Here is a 19,299-nt window from a genome sequence, read left to right on the forward strand (position 1 = left end):
GGGAGTTGACGACACCTCATAACCCACAACCAAATGGGGTGGTCGATAGGAAAAACATAACTATTGTAGGGGCAGCATGGGCAATGCTGCATGACCAAGGCCTACCACTTCACTTGTAGGCTAAGGCATGCACCACAATAGTCTATTTGCAGAATAGAAGCCCGCATCACATGCTTGGGATGAAGACAACAGAGGAATATTTCTTCGGTAAGAGACCATATGTGGGTCACTTCAGGATCTTTGGCTCATCGGTATATTTTCGTAGGATAAAGGAGGCATGAAAGAATCTTGAGCCGACAACAAAGTTGGGGATACTTGTGGGGTACACTGATACACCTCACAAGTATCTAGTGTACTTGCCTACCAGTCGGAGGATAGTGGTTCACAGAGATCTCAAGTTTGATGAGTAGAAGGCCATGCGAGTTTCCCTTAAGAGGGAGCTCCAGCTATAGGCTATGGAGGAACTGTTGGTTCCTGAGGAGGAGGAGCTTCATACTGATGTGGAGTAGCCACATGTAAAGGTTCTAGGAGTAGAGACATCCACTCAATCAGTCTTCCAAAGATGCACGGAAGGGCACAAAATAAGCTGACAGATTGTTGGATGATCCGAGAGAGAATGTGGGAGCACAATTTTCTCACTACAGATAGAGGAGGTCACCTAAGAGGTACACTGGATACATGGCCCTTGCTGGGGAATGTGTTGAGACCGAGCCATATTCCTTTAAGGAAGCAGCACTTGCAGCAGCCGATTTGGGTTGATGCTATGGTTAAGAAGTATGACTCCATAGTTCGTAACAGTGTTTGGGACGTGGTTACAAGTCCATAGAACAAGTCAGTTGTGAGTTTCTGTTGGCTTTACAAGGTAAAGAAAGATGCCGATGGTAGTGTGGAGAAGCATAAGGTAAGACTTTTTTCCCATGGCTTTTCACAAGTTGAGAGGATTAACTATGATGAGACTTTTAATCCTGTCACAAGGTACTCATATATCAAATCTATGTTGGCACTATCAGCACAAATGGGTTGGAAGATCGATTAAATGGATTTGAAAACTGCATTACTCAATGGCGAGATTGAGGAAGAGGTGTACATAGAGCAGCCAGAAGGTTTTGAGACCTTCGATTGTGGGTCGCATGTGTGCCGACTCAAGAGAGCATTGTACAGGCTGAAGAAAGCACCTCGTGCTTGGTACACTAGGACAAACAACTACTTCACTAGGTCGAGCTTCAAAAAGAGTGACGAGAATGTGAACCTGTACCACATCGTGGTGGAAGGTAAGCTGTTGATCATTGTTCTTTATGTTAATGATCTCATGTTAACGGGTGATGATCAATTGATCATGTCTTGCAAGGAGGACCTTGCAAGAGAATTCGAGATGAAATACATGGGTCTCATGCATTACTTCCTTGGCATGGAAGTGTGGCAGAAGGATGGGGAGTTGTTTGTGTCTCACGAAAAGTATGACAATGAGATACTCAGGAGATTCCACATGGAGAAGTGCAAGCCCATGCAAACTCCTCTAGAAGGTAACTGGAGGAAGGAGGATGATACTTCAAGATAAGTAGTGGAGACTACTGTGTATAGGAAGCTTGTGGGTTCACTGATGTACTTAGTGAACACATGACCAGATTTGTGTTATGCAGTGAACCAGTTGAGTCAAGCGATGGTTCAACCTACCAAGATGTTTTGGAAGGAATCAAACCATGTATTGAGATACCTTGGAGGCACCTCTTAGTATGGATTATGGTACAGATGAATAGAGGGAGTGAAGCTACAGGGCCTCACTGATGCAGATTGGGTAGGGAGTCCATCAGATTGGAAGAGCACATCAAGAGAGATTTTCAACCTTGGGTCAGCCACAGGTTCTTGGTATAATAGGAAAAAAAGGTCGGTTGCACTTAGCTCGGTAGAGGCAAAATACATGGCTGCAAGTGAGGCAACATGTGAGGCCATCTAGATGCAGAAAATCCTAGTTGGTTTGTCTGATTAGAGGATGGATCCAACTATGATCTATTGCAATAATAAGAGTTGTATCAAACTCTCTGATAACCTAGTATTTCATGATAGGTCCAAGCACATCGACATCCAGTATTATAATCTCAGAGACTGTGTAGCGAGGAGGATCATGTTGCTACAGTATATTTTGATAGAGGATAAAGATGCTGACATTTTGACAAAGGCGTTGTCAAAGTGTAAATTCGAGTGCCATAGAGACAAGATTGGCGTGGAAAATAATCCCTTTCCTGTTGAGAGGGAGTGTTGAAATGTGGCAACAAGAATATTCCAATTTAATTTGTCCTTGAATTAAATTGTGAATTAAAATAAAATTTAGTCCTAACAACTACTTGAAAATAATTAATTACATTATTTTGACTTAATTAGTTAGAGAAATTCAAGTTAGAAGTCTTTCTGAAGTCATGTAAGAGTTATCCCTTAAATTAAGAAAATAAGCCTTAAATTAAGGAGATAAGATTGAGTTATATTTGATTTGTAATTAGTTAACTAAGTTTATTGAGTTAAATCCAGTTAAATTAGTTCTGAACTATTTCAGGAAATAATAGAGAGTTAATAGTTAGTTGATGCATACATGCACTCAACTAGTGTACTCTAGTTAATTGAAGATTCCCTCATCAGAAACGCATGCATGTTTATTCTAAGAAAGACCCATTTGAGATTAAAGTCAAGGACAATGCACTATCAGTTGCATGTGTTCTCTTATAAAGAAAAATCATGCATGTAGAAGGAATCATTCCTTGAGGATTGCACAGTTCTGACAGTGTGTGAGATTAGGTGATCATCCACTCAGTAGAAGACATTTTCCACTTGGTTGAAGGAGAATTATCCCAGAGGAACAACGCAAGGAAATAGGAGCTTGGAGGGAAAAGAGGAAGGCTAGAGAGCAACCTAGATTACCTGTGAGCATCTGTGAGGATTGTACTGACAGCTGGCTAGCTATGAGAGCTAAGGCTTTGTATAATTCCTATGTATTTCCACCTTCTATGATAATACAGATAGTGCGGTTTCTAGCTGAGGCTTTCCCCAAAGTATTTTCATGTGTATTGTTCATTGATTATTCTTCTTCTGTTTATATTGTTCAGCTCGATCTTTAAGCTTATGCAAACTGATAGTAGAAGTAGGTTATAGTGTTCTGCTTTGATTTATATTTCATTATCGGGTTAACCAACATAGCATATTTTCTACAAATGTGATGATTGGTTTCACTAGAGTGCTCAGCCAAAGTTGAGCTTTTGAAATGGTTATGCTTATTCTCAACAGCATGTTCTTAAGTCCTAGTTAAGATTGATAGACCGATCTCACCAATGTAGGCTTTGTCACAAGAATAAGGAACCAAATAAATCCCTTTCAGGTATTAAGTATCAATAAGATCTTTTACCAATTTTAGACATCTCCTAATTGTCTTCATGGGTTTGAAGGTAGTTTTTGTAGTGTTCTTCCTATTGGGGGCCCTGAAATCGGGTCAACAACAAGGGGGATACCCACCCGGTCCGGAACTTGGTTGGCAGCTCCTTGTCCGTTTGGTATAGCGGGTCTGACTGGGGATAATGGGACCAGTTTCCCAATCTAAGGGGTGTGTGTGTGTGTAGAATTTGATGATGCTGATCTAGAAGTCTTTTAAGCTAATTTAATTCTAGCTTCTAAATTGACTCTATGCTATTGTAATCTAACAAAAACAACACATCTAATCTACGCTAACCCGGGGTAGATTTCCTCTATTATGCGATCTAAAAAGATTTCGAACAATAACTGGTAATAAAGATCATTCAACTATCATAAGAATAGAAATCAATTAAGATAAACCATTCTGCATAAAAAGTTAGGCACAACAGTTGTGAACAACATATCGCATAATAAGTTATTCATATGTCAAGCACAAATAAATGACTCCACCGTACATAAGTGCCAAATGGTAACCCACACATTCATACATTAACATATAAACAACTCAGCTGCATATCACTCTAAGAATATAAGAAGAAATTGGTCAAGAGATAAAAGTACCATTTATGACTGATTTCACTCACAAACTTCAAGCAATAACGATTTATCTCTACTTGTTCTAATATCTACTAAGAGTACAGAAGTGCAACATTAGTAGCAGATATCAAAATGCAAACATAAATAAATCTCGATCCATCCATTCATCAAAAACCCCCTCCGAGGGTGCAAAAGTGCATGTTCTGAGGACAAGTTTTTTGACAAATTTCCGGACCCTTCTCCAAATGCCATGAGAAGGGTTAAATACTACTAAATAATTAATCTTAATTACACAAATTTAGGAAACGGCTTCAAATGACCGCCCTTTTACTAAAACAAATTTATTTCTAAAAATTGAATCTAATTTCTAACCGTTTCTGTATCTGCTCCTTAGTGCTGTAAGCAACGCAACGTTCGCCTGGAAAGGGTCGGCTGGTTCTCTTTTCCTTTCGCTCGAGCGATAAAAGTAGAAATAATAAGAGCTGGCGCCTCTTTCTGACAAACTAGAAGATATTTTCGAAAATCTTCCTTTGGCTGGGTGTATTCGGCGTGTGTATACTTAGTATAACCCAGATTTCTTTCAAACTGATTGTGCTGTTGCTATTTCGGTTTCTGGCCGTGCGAATGACTCAATGAGTTAGGGATTTCGTTGCCTGAACAATCTTCTGTATTGAAAATTTCTTCCGTTCTTTGTTCCAGGCTTTTCTGGAGCGTCCTCCCTCTTTAGCGTTTTTCTTTTTGCTTTACCCAGTCTGAGCTTCAGGATCTTTTGTAAACATGCTGCTTTTGTGCGCCTTTAACTCTGAGTCTTGGATAGTCTATTTCCATCAGTATCTGTTGAGTGATACTCTGGAATCCGCGGTCCTGCTGCATGTGGCAACCATTTGCGAAGGCATCTCCTCTCTGTTCTCCTAGTATTGGCACTTTCCCCTTTTCCTTAGATGTTTCCTGCATACTGATTTATATTAGTTGCTGTCTTACAGTTTACGCAAAGGAAAAGAGAGATGACGAAAAGATTGACATGAAAGCTTTAAGTTCTAATGAATGCATAATCATGACACTCATAATGACTTGACTCTTCGAAAAATGCGACACAATCATTCTTGGATACTCAAGCGTACAATCATTAATTTCCCTTAAGGTGCGCGCTCAATTTTGGGTTTACAGACTATGTCGAGGAAATCTTGCGATGAGTGGTTTCTGCGATTCGCATCGCAGTATCGAGGATTGCGATGTCAAGAAGTGTCATCGCAGGAATTGATAGTCTCATTCATCGCAGATCGCAAATCGCAGGATCGCAAATCGCAGATCGCAAGATCGCAGATCGCATTTTTCATTCAATCACTGTGTGCTGCTTATGCGATGTTGCGATATGCGACGTCGCATATCGGCCGTCGGCAATTCCTTAAGATTTTTCATTTAAGAGCGCTTTCAATATATGTGATGCGATGAATTTCGCGTCGCTTCTTCGCAGCTTATTTATGCGCATAGGAAATGCTTCATTCTCTCTTGGCAATGCGATCTAGCTTTAGGGAGTTAAAATACAAAAATTTTGATAAAAATATTTTTTGGATTTTTTGTTAAGGGCCCCCCTTTGCTTGGTGTTATTGCTAATATCAAACAAAGAGGGGGGTTGTTGGTGACTACAACAATGGCGATTCACTGTGAAGAACCAGTTATCTCTGCTTTTCTATTGAATTTCCACTTCCGAAACAGAAAAATTTTCATATGTCTAAATTTTGTTATGGACAGATAGAGTACGTTACCCCTTATCCTGTCAATGATACTTTGTCTCAACCTTTTCATATTCCAATTGTCTGCTTCCTCAGGCTTAGTTCTTGCATTTGTACCAGACATTATTCGGTCTTTTTAAAGATAAAATAAGGTCTTCTCTGCATACTGGCTTTTTAAAATATGCTCATTTGTCGTAGGTAGAGCCTCTGCTGGCCGCAAGCATCCATAGCCTCGACAGGGTTACCATGTTATCCAGCAATGATCCTTTTTTCCTGCTTGAGGTTATTTACAACATTTCAGAGAAAAATCTTTTTTGACACTTTTTCCTTTTTTATTCTCTAAAGAACAATGTCTTGGTTTGGTGGCCAAATTATGACACAGTCATTCACTTGATTTACACTTTTGCTGAACAAGCTGGCTCGTGATGAGACCCCTTGTCTTTTGATTGCAACAATCTTGAGTCGTTGCCCTATTTTGATAGACAGTATTGGCAAAGTCAGCAAATTATAATATCTGTGATCATGATAAGCCGGCTCGTGATGAGACCTCTTATTCTTTGAGATATAGTGTTTTCTCGGATTGTTCCTCTGAATGCTGCGATTTCCTTTAGTAGGGAGGAAGTCATTGTTTTTCCTTAAGAAAGCTCTAGATGACAATAATAGAGTTTGAAAACAGCATCTTTACAGAGAATATTTATTTTATTATTGATACCTTTCATTGTGCTGATATAAAACAACTTTTTTACCAAAGGTTGCTTTCATAAAAGTTTTTTGAGGTTGAAACTAACATCATATTTAGGCTAAAGTTAACTCTATTTGTCAATAATAAACATCAGTTTTTTCGAAAAGTTTTGCTACTTGTACAAGCGAAATCAAAATCTGACAGAGAATTGGTGTGCTCTTTCATGAATCCTTTTTGATGATCATTTACAACCAGTTTTATTTATAAGAAAGAGAAAAGAAAAAGAAAAATAAATAAATAAATAAATAAATCTAAAACTATTCTACAAAAATAGAAGAATGATCTTCTATGGAAAATATATTTTAAGAATCTGTCCATTCACAGGCAAAGAATCTCTTCTACCTGCCAAATCCTGCAACACAAATGTCGATGGGCCTATTACTTCTACAATCTGAAAAGGACCAAGCCACAGCCTCTGAAATTTCATATGTTTGCCCTTTTCTTCATGAGCCTTATCCCATTTCAAAACTAAATCTCCCATCTGAAAGTTTTTTCTGGTCATTATTTTTGAGTCAAAAGAGGATTTTATTAGCGCCTGGTGATGAGCATGGGTTTTCTTAGCTTGTTCTCATTGTTCTTCTAATTTGATTATTTCCATTTTTCTCAGTTGTAAGGAGGAAGTAGATACTTCATCAATGTATTGTACTAAAGACAAAGAGGGAATGACTAAGTGGGTTGGAAGAACCACTTCTTTCCCATAAACTAAATTAAAGGGAGAAGTGCCAATTGAAGCTTTCTTCGTAATTCTATCCGCCCATAAAGCATTTACCAGCACTTTGTGCCAATTCTTTTGGTTTTGGTCGACTGCTCTTTTAATAATCCTGATTAGGTTTTTGTTTGTTGATTCAGCCAACCCATTACCTTGTGGATAGTAGTTGGCATAATACTTCAGTTTGAACCCTCTTTTAAGTGCAAACTCAGTCATTGTATTTCCAGAAAAGTATGAGGCATTATCAAACATTAAGGCTGTTGGCAATCCAAACCTAGTGATGACAAATTGATCTATGAATTCAATAATGTTTTCAAAATTAGCTGTCTTGAGAGGAACTGCTTCTACCCATTTAGTAAAATAATCTGTTGCCGTGAGGATATACCTATGCTGCTTAGAAGAGTGAGGAACGATCTCACCTATTATGTCCAAGCCCCATTGGTTGAATGGTTGCTCGATGTTAACTGGCTGTAGTGGCATGGAAGATTTCTTTTGTTTCCCTGCAGCAGTCTGGCAGACATGGCATTTCCTTACGTAATTGTATGAGTCTTTGAACAACGTGGGCCAATAATATCCTGCACGTAAGATTTTATGTGCAGTAGCTTCCCCAGCATAGTGTCCACCTGCTGGTCCATCGTGGAGTTCCTGCAAAACCTTTTCAGCTTCAGTTTTCTCAAGACACCTAAGAAGTACAGAATCATAATTCCTTTTAAACAGAACATCATTTATGAGCTGGTATTGTTTAGCTTTCAATCTCAGAGCTCTTTTCTGGGTGTGGTCCAGGTGTGATGGAGCATACCCATTCTTAATATAATAAATGGTGTCAGCTTATAATGATTCTGTGTCATTTAGGCTTACCTCATACGTATGTACCTCTTTAGATGAGTTCTCAGGAATTTGCGATGCTCCAACTAACATCTTGCAGAAGCCTTGACCTCTTACGATGTTTGCTGGCTTGATCTCAAGATCGTATTCTTGTAAGGCAGTAATCCAATTTGCTCTCTTTTCGCCCACATCCTTCTGTATCAGAAGGTTTCTTACCACTGGAAATGGTACTACGACTTTGGTATGGGCTTTAAGTAAGAAAGGTCTGAAATACTTGATCGCTTTGAAAATAACATATGCATGTTTCTCCACGTCTGAATAATTGAGTTCAGCACCATGTAAGTTCGAGCTAAAAAATGCGATTGGAGCTTCCGCCTTCTCTTGATTTGCTTGAGTTAAAATCGCGGCATAAGATTTCTCTGAGGCAAATGTGTATAAGATAAAAGATTCTGAAAAATTTGGGGTCGCCAAAGATGGAGCGTTCATGATAGCTGGTTTGATCAAGTTGAATGCTTCATGCTCGTCTTGACCCCATTTAAAATTTGAATTCTTTTTTATCATATTTTGTAAAGGAGAAATAATACGTGAAAAATCCGGGACAAACCTTTTTACAAAATTGATTTGACCAAGGAAAGATTGCATGGCCTTTTTGTTATGGGGCATGGATATTTCGGAAATTTCTTTAATTCTGTCAGGTTCAATGTGAATACCAGATTTTGACACTATGAATCCTAGCAATTTTCCTTCACTTAATGCGAAAAAAGATTTCTTTGGGTTAAGTGAAATCCCATACCTTAAACATCGTTGAAAGATTTGTTTCAAGTCTTTGAGATGGTCGCTTCGCTTCTTGGAGTACATTGTTATATCATCCAGGTAAATCACTACAGATTTATTGACTAATCCTTTCAACACGATGTCCATGGCTCTCTGAAAGGTAGCGCCGACATTGATCAGACCAAATGGCATCTTCCGATATGCATATGTGCCCCATTTAGTTCGGAATGTGGCTTTTAACTGATCATCGGGATGTACCAGCACTTGATTGTATCCTGAAAATCCATCCAGAAAAGACATTAATTCTGAGCCTGCTACTGCCTGTAATATTTGCTCCATAGGTGGGAGGGGAAAATTGTCTTTTTGACAGGCTTTGTTGAGATTTCGGAAATCGATACAGATCCTAATATCTCCGTTTTTCTTTCTAACGGGCACCATATTGGATACCCATTTGGAATGTCTGACAGGGAAAATTATTCTCGCTCTCAACAACTTATTTAGCTCAGTCTTTATCTGATTTTCTAAGTTGGGGTGGATTTTTCTGAGTTTCTGCTGGACAGGTTTTTCATTGTCAATCATAGGGATAGTGTGTTGAATGATAGAAGTGTCGTATGTCTTCAGCTCATCATAATTCTAGGCAAAAACGTTTTTGTATTGTCTCAGAAGACGGATATATGCTGATTTTTCTTCAGGGGCTAGGCCGTGGCCTAGATTAACGTTTTGTGGCTTCTCATCGGTTCCTAGGTTCACTAATTCATAGTTCAGAGTTGAACTGTAGAGTTTAGAATTGGCAGACCTTTTAAACTGACTTTTCAAATCGTATAAGTCTTCTAACTTAACCATCGATTTAGGTATAGCATTATCAGTGCTATTTTGTTGTATTTGGTGATCATGATGGTCTTCGTCAATTATTTGGTTTGAGTAGGATCCTTCAGAAGTGAGGAAGTTTACAATGTCAGGATCGTCGTTGAATACTCTCCAGTCGGTGATGTTGTCAGGGACGGATGGTCTAAAGATTAATTCTATTGAGAATCTATCTGGACTAAAATCTTCGGAGGGAATAAGTCTAGAGGCTATGTTAGCTAACAGGTCTGCGCTCGCATTTTGGAGTCTTGGGATTGACGAAATATTGAATGTTATGAAATGTGCAGTCAGATCTTGTACTAAAGTTTGATAGTGCTTCAAATGACCTGATAGGCAATGTATGGTGTTACGTACCTATTTGACGATGATCTCAGAGTCTCCAAAGACTTGAAGGTACTTAACGTTCAACCCGATTGCTTTGTATAGGCCTTGTACCAAGGCCTCGTATTCCGTTGTATTGTTTGTGCAATCGAACTCAAGTCTGCACGTAAGCATGGTCTTATTTCCGTCTCGGCTAATCAGAACGCATCCTGCTCCTGCTCCCTCGTTAGATTTGGAGCCATCAAAATATAATTTCCAAAACAAAGATGTATTTACAGGGTTATCTAAAAAATTAACACATTTTGAATTATCAGTTTGGGAAAAAATTTCAACTTGGGACAAAACTAAATTTTCTAAGTAAGGTGAGGTATGAGCATTGAAATTTCTGAGGAAAGAATCTACCGAGTAATTGCCTGTGATATTGCTGTTGTATGCTATTGCTTCATTCTCTCCTTCCAATTCCGTCACTATGCATTTTTGGTGCAACTCTCGTTCAACCTTTATTTGATTCGGTTTACCGTTGTAGGGTAACCACATGTGCGACCAGTCGGTTGAGAAATATCCGTGGAGTTTTTCGAACCAATCCCTGCTAAGAATCAAACCATAGAATTCAGGGATATCAGCTACTAGAATGTCGATAACCTGGCATACCTTCGGGTTAGACGACAATCTTATGGTCACTTGATTAAGTTCACCAATCACTTCGACTTGAGATCGATCAAGTTGAACTATGCGCACTGCGGATTTTTGTGGTTGAACATTCAATTTGGCACATATTGATCTGGGTAAAATATTCGTTGAAGCACTAGAATCAACCAAGCAATTGTGCACGTTTTTATTGAAAATTTCATAGGTGAGAAGAAAAGGAGGAGTATGAGATCTTGATCTTCCTCCAATCAAGGCGATTTCATTTGGATCAATCTTATTGATCGTGTTGGTTGGAGGTCTTCCCATGTTGTGGGAAGCTACAGTTGTAGGTAAAGATGTAGTAAGCACGGCATGTAATTCTTTCATCATTATTTTCTGTTGATGTTTCAATTTGCTCAACTCGTAAAGAGTGATATTAGCCCTAGTCTTTTTCATGTCATCGATAATGTTATACTCCATTTCATCCGACACTATCAGTGTTCTTGATGGAGGTGCTTGATCTGATTGGACTGGGCTAAATTGGGTCGCTCTAGCGATTGTTTTCGTTGTTGCGACCTTATCTTTTGTTGCAGGGCTTGCGCCCTTCTGTTTAGGGGTAGTTTGGGGAGGATCAAGTTGATTTTTGCTTCGTGTGCTAACCGAAAATGCTTCTTGATCTTCTTCTTGTGGGAGGATGAAATCCCACATTCCTTGTAGTTCCACAACTTCTTCGCACTCGGTCTGCCCTTCAGTGGTATTCTCTTCTTCTTCTTCTTCTTCAGATTCGACGTTTGAGACAGCATTGGGTGGTCTCACATCCATGGGAGGATTTCTTTTAAAAGCTCTGTAGGGCTTTTTTGAAGAAGTTTCTGCTACCTGTTTTTTTATGTCAATCATCTCATTGGACATGGCCTTTAACACTTTTTGTAATCCTTCCAAATCGAAAGGATCTTTCATTTGTTTCTTCTTAGTGTCTTCTTTGAAAGATATTTTCTTAGATTTGCGTTCCTCTATTGCAGATCTCTTTTCTAGGGCTACTACACGCTTTTCTACTGCTAACGCCTCTGTCAAGTTTTCAACTAAGGTCGTCTTGTTTGCCCTATCTACGAAGATAGCCAAGTTTGATGGTAAGGCCGTGATATACCATTCACATCTTACTTCCTCGCTGGGTTGAGAAGCAGCGGGAATTTTGTTGAGGATCTTATTGAACTGTAAATTGAAATCTTTAATGGGTTCTCTAGCCTCAACTTTAAGATTGGATAGGTCATTAATCAATGTCGCTGTTGATCTGTCATCACCGAACTTGGTAAGGAATTGAATTTGAAAAATGTCCCAACTTGTGATAGACCCGGAAGGTAACGAAAAGTACCATGAGCCGGCTGTTCCTTGCATTGTATAGGGAAAAAGCCGGACAACAGCATCTTCGTTGGTAACTTCGTTGAGATTAACGGAAAGCATGAAATTATTGATATGCTCTTCAGCTAGCATGCTTGTTTCTGGATTGAATTTAGGTAGCCATTTCTCAGGATGGGCCGGTATTGGGCTCAGGGGTGGAGGCATTAAAACTGCCCCAGGATTGTTCCATGGAGATTGGGCCATCGTTGAGCTGCTAGTTAATGAAAGTGCAGAGGATGATCCCTGATGCTGAGAAGATGAAGATATTATGATCTTTGATGATTGAAGAGGAAGGGTTGTGGAAGATGGATGAGTGATTTGGGATGAAGATGTGGGTGGCTGACTTTGCGGTGAGGGAGTTGAAATGGACGAAGTAGATGAAAGAGTCTCACTGTCAGACTCTGGTGGTGTTTTCCTTGATCTTTTCCTAGTGGGGAGAGGAATCTCAGTTGGCTGGATGCCAAACTTTTCACTCTTCAATCTGGTCAGGGGATGAGCAGGATTGTATTGCGAAGTCACACTGCTTTGCGATTTATCAGACCTCTGATTAAAAATAGAGAATCCCTGGAGTTTACGAATTAGAGTTTGAATTTCAGGGGGATCAATGATAAGTTGGTCTGATATATTAGGGTATGTAGTAGCGGTGGATACTCGAGTGACTTCAAACTCCGAGTTTAATCGTATTGGAGAAGTCGGGGGAGTTGGTGAGGGTAATTAACTCTCAGAATGGTATTTAGATTTTGATTTAGGTGCCATTCATAGTTCTGGCCCTCCTTCTAGCGCCAAATATGTTGGGGGCCCTGAAATCGGGTCGACAATAAGGGGGATACCCACCCGGTCCGGAACTTGGTTGGCAGCTCCTTGTCCGTCTGGTATAGCGGGTCCGACTGGGGATAATGGGACCAGTTTCCCAATCTAAGGGGTGTGTGTGTGTAGAGTTTGATGATGCTGATCTAGAAGTCTTTTAAGCTAATTTAATTCTAACTTCTAAACTGACTCTATGCTATTGTAATCTAACAAAAACAACACATCTAATCTACGCTAACCCGGGGTAGATTTCCTCTATTATGCGATCTAAAAAGATTTCTAACAATAACTGGTAATAAAGATCATTCAGCTATCATAAGAATAGAAATCAATTAAGATAAACCATTCTGCATAAAAGGTTAGGCACAACAGTTGTGAATAGCATATCACATAATAAGTTATTCATATGTCAAGCACAAATAAATGACTCCACCGTACAGAAGTGCCAAATGGTAACCCACACATTCATACATTAACATATAAACAACTCAGCTGCATATCACTCTAAGAATATAAGCAGAAATTGGTCAAGAGATAAAAGTACCATTTATGACTGATTTCACTCACAAACTTCAAGCAATAACGATTTATCTCTACTTGTTCTAATATCTACTAAGAGTACAGAAGTGCAACATCAGTAGCAGACATTAAAATGCAAACATAAATAAATCTTGATCCATCCATTCATCAAAAACCCCCTCCGAGGGTGCAAAAGTGCATGTTCTGAGGACAAGTTTTTTGACAAATTTCCGGACCCTTCTCCAAATGCCATGAGAAGGGTTAAATACTACTAACTAATTAATCTTAATTACACAAATTTAGGAAACGGCTTCAAATGACCGCCCTTTTACTAAAACAAATTTATTTCTAAAAATTGAATCTAATTTCTAACCGTTTCTGTATCTGCTCCTTAGTGCTGTAAGCAATGCAACGTTCGCCTGGAAAGGGTCGGCTGGTTGTCATTTCCTTTCGTTCGAGTGATAAAAGTAGAAATAACAAGAGCTGGCGCCTCTTTCTGACAAACTAGAAGATATTTTCGAAAATCTTCCTTTGGCTGGGTGTATTCGCCGCGTGTATACTTAGTATAACCCAGATTTCTTTCAAACTGATTGTGATGTTGCTATTTCGGTTTCCGACCGTGCGAATGACTCAATGAGTTAGGGATTTCGTTGCCTGAACAATCTTCTGTATTGAAAATTGCTTCCATTCTTTGTTCCAGGCTTTTCTCGAGCATCCTCCCTCTTTAGCGTTTTTCTTTTTGCTTTACCCAGTCTGAGCTTCAGGATCTTTTGTAAACATGTTGCTTTTGTGCGCCTTTGACTCTGAGTCTTGGATAGTCTATTTCCATCAGTATCTGTTGAGTGATATTCTGGAATCCGTGGTCCTGCTGCATGCGGCAACCATTTGTGAAGGCATCTCCTCTCTGTTCTCCTAGTATTGGCGCTTTCCCCTTTTCCTTAGATGTTTCCTGCATACTGATTTATATTAGTTGCTGTCTTACAGTTTACGCAAAGGAAAAGAGAGATGACGAAAAGATTGACATGAAAGCTTTAAGTTCTAATGAATGCATAATCATGACACTCATAATGACTTGACTCTTCGAAAAACGCGACACAATCATTCTTGGATACTTAGGTGTACAATTATTAATTTCCCTTAAGGTGCGCGCTCAATTTTGGGTTTACAGACTATCTCGAGGAAATCTTGCGATGAGTGGTTTCTGCGATTCGCATCGCAGTATCAAGGATTGCGATGTCAAGAGGTGTCATCGCAGGAATTGATAGTCTCATTCATCACAGATCGCAAATCGCAGGAACGCAAATCGCAGATCGCAAGATCGCAGATCGCGTTTTTCATTCAATCACTGTGTGCTGCTTATGCGATGTTGCGATATGCGACGTCGCATATCGGCCGTCGGCAATTCCTTAAGATTTTTCATTTAAGAGCGCTTTCAATATATGCGATGCGATGAATTTTGCGTCGCTTCTTCGCAGCTTATTTATGCGCATAGGAAATGCTTCATTCTCTCTTGGCAATGCGATCTAGCTTTAGGGAGTTAAAATACAAAAATTTTGATAAAAATATTTTTTGGATTTTTTGTTAAGGGCCCCCTTTGCTTGGTGTTATTGCTAATATCAAACAAAGAGGGGGGTTGTTGATGACCACAACACTTCCTTAAAATATAAACAAATTTTATTAGTGGTTCCCAATATGTAGGGAAGGTGGACCTTACCAACAAAATCATCCATTGGTTGTTTGCTTTTTAGGATTCTCTACATTCTTGAAAGCTTTAACTCCTTGGTGTCTTCTATATCCATTCTTTTCAAAAACATCCATTAGGTGGTTCTTATCCTAATCAAAATGATCAAGATCTGAAATACGCATAGCCCTAGTTGCTAGGGATTGGATTCATTAATATTTTTAATTTTCTCTTCTTCGCACAACTTTATCAAGTTAGTAACGTCCTTGGAGATATTTCATATGGGATTATTTTTTATTTTAATGTAACAACTAGTATTATTCAGGTGGCCTAAAATCTTCTCATTCTAATCCTTTGTGTTCATTATAATAGTCGCACCACTTTTGTCACCTTTCAAGACCACAATATTAGTGTTTTGGTTTAGTGTCTTGAGAGCAAGATATTCTCGTTTGGAAATGTTGCTTATGGGTGGTTTGGATTTACTAAGGATGATGGAGAAATTGGGTTAATGAATAAAAGAGAGGTTTGGAATGGGAATAAATGGATTCGACAAGTTTGATAATGATATGATTGAGGTTTAGTTTTAATTATTAATCTTGTTAATGATTTTTAGTTTTTGATTTCTTATAAAGACTATTAATTTTTTTACAATTGTATTTTTAGTTTTTAATTGAATGATTAAAAATAAATATTAATTAGAACCTAATATTATTAATGATTATAATCTAACTAATTATTTTCTAAATAATTAATTAATTTTTATTAATTTCAAGATTCAAATGAATTTAGTGATTAAATTGAATAAAATTTTAATCTTTAATTATGTTGGAATGAAATTGAGAATTATGAAAATATATAATTTTGTTTATTAATAATCATTAAAAATATTTTGTTAATGACGTTATAAAGTCTTAATTCTTATAAACTATTATTATATCTTTATTAATTATTAATTATTAATTTATAAAGTATTCTTTTTTTAAAATTTTAGAATATACTGATTGAGATTAAGTTAACTAAAGTCTTAGTTAAAATTAAAATAAATTAAAGTTGAAAGTACAAATTAATTTTTTATGATTTTTGTTTTCATTAAAATATTTTAATAAATTTTAGGGTTGGTATACTATAAGGAAGACCATGGAGGCGAAATCAAGTGATAATAAGGCAGAGATAATATAGGAGAAGGTGGAATCCGCGGTTAGAGTGGGAATCCGATTATCACTTACTTTTCAGCCGTCATCATGGTTAATGTCATAAGGGAATTTTTCAATTTTGATAACTTCTCTAAATTTCCTATGGTGATAATAATAAATTTTAGCCACAACACAAGAGTTTTAGATACAAATGTGATGATTGGTTTTACTAGAGTGCTCTGCCAAAGCTAATGGTTTGGAACGATGATGATTAATTTCAGCAGCATGCTCTTGAATCCTAGTTAAGATTAATCAACCGGTCTCACCAATGTAGGATTTGCCACAAGAACAAGGAACAAAATAAACCATTTTGTGATATTTAGGATCAACGTGATCTTTTAGCGATTTTAGACATCTACTAATGGTGTTCATGTGTTTGAAGGTGGTTTTTATATTGTTCTTATTTAAAATATAAGAAATTTTATTAGCGGTGCCCAATATGTAGGGAAGGTGGACCTTACCAACACAATCATCCATTGGTTGTTTTTTTTATGATTCCCCACCTTCTTGAAATATATGTTTCCTTGGTGTATTTTATATTCATGCTTTTCGAAAACATCCCCAAGGTGGTTCTTCTCATGATCAAAATGATAATGATCTGAAATGCTCACAATCCTCATTACTAGAGTGTTTGAGAACCCCGAGTTTCTAAACAGGATGATGGTGAGAGTTGACAGGGAGGTAATCTTCTGTGTGGCTATTGTAGAAAACAACATATCAAAAATTTGACTCTAGCTACTGTAGTAAACAACATACCTTGTCTCTGTTGCTCTCCAATATTAATAGTATTTTTCTCCAAAGTCAATAATTATGACTTATGGAGTGTTAAACTGCAAATAATTTTCAATGGTAGTTATTTTCTATTACTCTCTTTGAATGCAAAGTAATTAACAATGTTGAATGATGGAAAATGGAAATAATAAGAATGTGCCCAATTATAAATAGTTTATAGTTTCAAGAAGCAAACATTTAGGGTAAGGAAACATTTTATTTAGGATGAAAATTCAAGTATTGTATTTATGGTTGAATAATTTTTATGTGCTTACATTGAGAGAGAGTGTGTGTGTTTTGCAAGTGAGAAGGAGAGACAAGGAGAGATAGAGATCTATATGTGGGGGAGAGGGAAGAAGAGAGAGGAAAAGACAAGGAGGGAGGAAGAGATATATATGGAGAGATAAATTTTGGAGAGGGGGAGAAGGGGAAGAGGGAGAGAGGGAGGAGAAATGGAGGTAGGGAGAAATATAAATAGATATAAAGAGAGAGTGTGTATTTTTAGAGGTTGCGATAGAGAGATAGAGAAGGAGAGACAATGAGAGATAGAGATATAGATGGAGGAGGTAGAGATGTGCGTACACACTATTAATCTAATTACTTTGAAATTAATGTACATCATACATCTTGTTGCATCAAATAAAAAATCAACATCTACACTAAAATCACTAGAAATCAACATCTATACTAAAATCAATGCATCTAGTGTAAGAGATCAAATAGGATTAGAAATCAATATCTAGGATGAAACTAATGCATCTAATGCAAGAAATCAAATGAGTAGTAATCAACACCTACGTTGAAATCAATGCATCTAGTGCAAACAATCAAATAGGATTAGAAATAAACATTTATACTGAAACCAATGCATCTAGTGCAAGAAATCAAATAAGATTAGAAATCAATATCTACAGTGAAGCCAATGCATCTAATGCAAGCAATCAAATATGAGTAGAAATCAACATCTAAATTGAAACCAATGCATCTAGTGTAAGTTATTAAATATGATTACAAATAGGCATCTACACTGAAATCATGTAATTGGTAGCTAATTTAGAGTAATTAAAATATTTATAGAGTTAGAAACCTCTAAAACCATGTATATATACAGTATGCTACTTAGTAACCATAAACTATAATTCAAAATAGTCTTACATATAATATCATATTTATATCTCTTAAAATTAAATTATTATTATGTAAAAAATGTATTAAAAATTATAAACACATAAATTCTGAAATGTGTCATCAATATTTTCCATATAAAAAACATAAAAGATAAATAAATTAAACATTGTCTAAATAAATTGATTATAAATAAATTATATTAAAAAAGAAATCTAAATAATTTATGCATATAGATTAATTTAAATGAATATTGTAACTAAAAAATATGGGTATTTATTTTTATATTAAATTCATTATCCAATTATTAGTTAAAAAATTTAAAACAATCAAATTAAAAGCAATATAATATATATGTCTATTTATTCTCTTGCACATTTATATGTCTATTAATTTTTCATGATTTTTGTTTTCATTAAAATATTTTAATAAATTTTAGGGTTGGTATACTATAAGGAAGACCATGGAGGCGAAATCAAGTGATAATAAGGCAGAGATAATATAGGAGAAGGTGGAATCCGCGGTTAGAGTGGGAATCCGATTATCACTTATTTTTCAGCCGTCATCATGGTTAATGTCATAAGGGAATTTTTCAATTTTGATAACTTCTCTAAATTTCCTATGGTGATAATAATAAATTTTAGCCACAACACAAGAGTTTTAGATACAAATGTGATGATTGGTTTTACTAGAGTGCTTTTCCAAAGCTAATGGTTTGGAACGATGATGATTAATTTCAGCAGCATGCTCTTGAATCCTAGTTAAGATTAATCAACCGGTCTCACCAATGTAGGATTTGCCACAAGAACAAGGAACAAAATAAACCATTTTGTGATATTTACGATCAACGTGATCTTTTAGCGAATATGTTGGAGACACCTCTATTTTTATTTATGATTCCCCCAAAGAGTCCCCGGTGGTGGATGAACTTCTCTAAATTTCCTATGGTGATAATAATAAATTTTAGCCACAACACAAGAGTTTTAGATACAAATGTGATGATTGGTTTTACTAGAGTGCTTTTCCAAAGCTAATGGTTTGGAACGATGATGATTAATTTCAGCAGCATGCTCTTGAATCCTAGTTAAGATTAATCAACCGGTCTCACCAATGTAGGATTTGCCACAAGAACAAGGAACAAAATAAACCATTTTGTGATATTTACGATCAACGTGATCTTTTAGCGATTTTAGACATCTACTAATGGTGTTCATGTGTTT

This window comes from Pinus tabuliformis, chromosome 5_2, assembly GCF_031772625.1.
Source record: "Pinus tabuliformis cultivar Carrire ecotype Pingquan chromosome 5_2, CPIR1, whole genome shotgun sequence".
Classification (NCBI taxonomy): Eukaryota; Viridiplantae; Streptophyta; class Pinopsida; order Pinales; family Pinaceae; genus Pinus; species Pinus tabuliformis.